The following is a 3,984-nucleotide window of genomic DNA, read 5'->3' as shown; positions in this document are numbered from 1 at the left end:
CACATCCATCTGATAGATCTTTATCTTTCTAAAACATGCAATGGATATAAATAGTCTGATAGATTCAAGACGTGCTACTGGTGCAAAGGTTTCATCGAAATCAATCCCTTCAATTTGAGTATAACCTTATACCACCAGTCTAGCCTTGTTTCTAATTATATTTCCACATTCATCAAACTTATTTTTGAAAATCCATTTTGTTCCAATGATGTGTTTATCTTTAGGTCTTGGTACGAGATACTAAACATCATTTCTTACGAATTGGTTGAGTTCATCTTGCATCGCAACAATCCAATTATCAGTCAGAGCTTCTTTTACGTTAGATGGTTCAATTTGGGATGTAAAACATACATAATTACATATATCCTCAAGTTGTCTACGGGTGCGAACACCGGTGAGAGGGTTTCCAAGAATTTGTGTGGTTGGATGATCTTTAACAGTCCTTAACTCAGAATCAGTCTGATTCGATGAAGTATCGGGTTTATCAATGATTAGTACTTCATCATTATCTGAATTAGAGATTGGTGTGTTTAAGTGATCATCAATGACAACATTAATAGATTCTTGAATCACACCAGTCCTTTTATTCAGGACCCTATAAGCTCGACTGTTTAAAGAATATCCTAGAAAAATACCTTCATCACTCTTTGTATCGAACTTTCCCAAATTTTCACGATCACGTAAAATATAGCACTTGCTGCCAAAAACTCGAAAGTATTTAACAGTAGGCTTTTTATTGAACCAAAATTCGTAAGCTGTTTTATTATTATCTTTTCTAGTGTAGACTCGGTTAATAATATAGCAAGCTGTGTTGACTACTTCAGCCCAAAGATTTTTAGAGAGCTTCATGCTATTCAACATGACATTAGCCATTTCTTGAAGCACCCTATTCTTCCTTTCTACAATTCCATTTTGTTGAGGAGTTTTGGGAGCAGAGAATTCATGTAATATTCCTTGGTCGGTACAGAACTTCTCAAAATTGCTATTCTCAAATTCAAATCCATGATCACTACGAATTTTACTGATTTGAGAGGATTTTTCAGTTTGAATCCTTTTGAGAACTTTTCTTACTTCTTCAAGGGTTTCAGATTTATCCCTTAAGAAGACTACCCAAGTAAATCTGGTAAAGTCATCAACTATTACCAAGATATACTTTTTACCACCACGACTTTCCGTTCTGGTAGGTCCTATCAGATCCATGTGGAGAAGTTCGAGTGGTCTTGATGTGGTATTTGAATTCACCTTTTTGTGTGAGTTCTTTGTTTGTTTGCCTATCTGGCACTCACCACATATTTTATCCAATTTCTGAAGTTTGGGTAAACCTCTTACAAGTTCTCGTTTGCTCAATCGATATAAATTTCAATAATTTACATGTCCAAGACGTTTGTGCCATAAATCAGTCTCGTCTGTATGGACCATGTAACATGTTTGATTAGATGAGCTGGATTCACTAATAATATAGCAATTTTCAGACGTTCTACGTCCAGTTAATATTACAGAACCCTTATTGTTTATTATCTCACAGCTTTGATTAGAAAACCGAACATTATGGTTATTATCACATATTTGTGATATACTAAGCAAGTTATGTTTTAAGCCTTCAACGTATAAAACATTTTTAAACACCGGAAGATTAAAAAGTTGAACCGTACCTTGGCCTATAATCTTGCAGTTGCTACCATCACCAAATGTGACTGAACCATCAGTCATATCTTTCAGATCGGTGAATAAGGCTTTGTCACCTGTCATATGCCTGGAGCATCCACTGTCTAGGTACCACTTTGAATGACTTGTTGCTTTGAAAGCAGTGTGAGCAACCAAGCAGGTGACTTTAGGAACCCATTTCATAACTGTTTTGGGTTTAGGAACATAGTTGGTCTTCTTTTGTGTATATTTGTAGGAATGACCTGTAGAGTTAGATTTTAAGAGCTCCTTGAGTAAATCAACTATCTTTTCAGCTAGTGGATTTCGTTTTTGATTAAAGTTGACATGGCTGTTTCTAGGTTTTTGAAAAGTTTTTGAATTTTTAGAAAAATCTTGATAAGTACTTTTCCCTTTTGAGTTTGAGGACTCTCCTTTAACAAACATAGGAGGAGTATACTTTTGTTTAGGAGGTAGATTTTTATCATAGCCCAACCCGAATCAATCGCCACATTTTCTAGATCCGGATAAAAGTTTTTCTCACTTTGGATCACCTTGGGCATATTTCCATGTGTCCTTTAAACTCAGAAGAGAAGATACTTCAGTTTTAAGTTTCTCAATTTCAGATTTTAAATCAACAATTAGGGAGTTTTTGAATTCCAAATCGCATTTCGATTTTTCAAAATAATCTGAAATTTGTGATTTTTCTAAAACAAGCGATTCAAAATAATTTTTGAGTTTAGAAAACTTTTCTTTTTGAAGTTTAAGTTTGACAGCAATTTTACAACTTTCCTTATATAGGGCATTGTAAGCGTCTTGAAGATCATCTTCATTTTCACATTCACTATTCAGATTTTCTTCACTTGTAGAGTCATTATCTGAAAATGTGAATTTGGCTAGAGTCATAAGAGCTTTGACCTCATTGCCCGACTCAGTTTTAGAATCTTCTGATTCAGAAGAACCTTCAGGATCAGATGATTCATCCCATGTAGCCAACATACCCTTCTTCCTGGGTTTGTCCCTTTTAGGACATTTATTTGCTAAGTGCCCATATTCTTGACAGTTGTAACATTGACTATCTTTCAAAGATTTTCGAAATTTGGGTCTAAACTTCTTTTTGTCATTTGATTTTTGAAAATCAACCCTTTTCTTGCTTTTGAAAATTTTGTAAAATTTTTTAGCTAAAAGAGCCATATCATATTCTGAATCAGAATTTTCTTCTGAATTACATTTAGAAGATTTTAGCGCGATAGATTTACCTTTAGGAGCTTTAAAGTTTAACTCATAGGTTTGTAGAGAACCAACTAGTTCTTCAACCCTCATATTATCCGTATCACAAAGTTCCTGGATTGCGGTTACTTTAGAATTGAACCGTTCAAGAAGTGAGCGTAGTATTTTTGCACACACTTTACTTTCTGGGATTTTATCGGCAAGACCCCACATTGAGTTTACAATGTCATTCAATCTAGTGTAGAAGTCCATAAACATTTCATTTTCCTCCATATGAATTTCTTCAAATCTGGTTATGAGGAGTTGGACTTTAGATTTTTTGACAATTGTAGTACCCTCGTGTGTCATTTCTAATATATTTCAAGCTTGCTTTGCAGTATCACAAGAAATGATTCTTTTGAACTCATTCGGTGATAGTGCGCAAGTAATTGCATTTAGTGCTTTAGCATTTGCACTACTCTCACTTTTCTGAAGGGTGGTCCATTGGTAATATGGTGTGGCTTTCATTGATTTTGAACCATCAACCCCAGTAACTTCCATGATAGGAGGATTTCATTCAGTCACTGTGGCTTGCCACACATTTTCATCCATTGATTTGAGGAAGATCCTCATTCTGGCTTTCCAATAAGCATAGTTGGAGCCATCAAAGGGTGGAGGCCTAGTGACTGAAAGGCTATCAAAATTTGACATCTTAAATAGCTTAAATCGTTAGCTCAGGAATTAAATCCAAAAAAATGAGCTATTAGGCTCTGATACCACTTGAAAAGGCCAAGCTATATGTCCTAGAGAGGGGGTGAATAGGACAAAGCCAAATAAAAACTTATAACAGCGGAATAATAAAGAAAATGATAGCCAAATTAAATAACAATGCAGGAAAGAAAAACAACCTCAAAATTCAGATCTTGAGAGGTTGATACAAACGTTATTCTAAGGACAACCTTACAACAAAAACAGAGTTTATGGTAGGACAACCTTATTTCTAGAAAGGTCTTTGTATCAAGTCTCAAATCGAAGAGGAATACAAAAAAAAATATAAACTGAATTGAAATAACTTGTAATTAAAGATATATTATTCTAGGGACAGCCATACACCATAAAAATGGCAGGGCAACC

The sequence above is a fragment of the Magnolia sinica genome, chromosome 11, assembly GCF_029962835.1.
Source record: "Magnolia sinica isolate HGM2019 chromosome 11, MsV1, whole genome shotgun sequence".
Lineage (NCBI taxonomy): Eukaryota > Viridiplantae > Streptophyta > Magnoliopsida > Magnoliales > Magnoliaceae > Magnolia > Magnolia sinica.
This window is presented reverse-complemented; position numbering follows the sequence as displayed.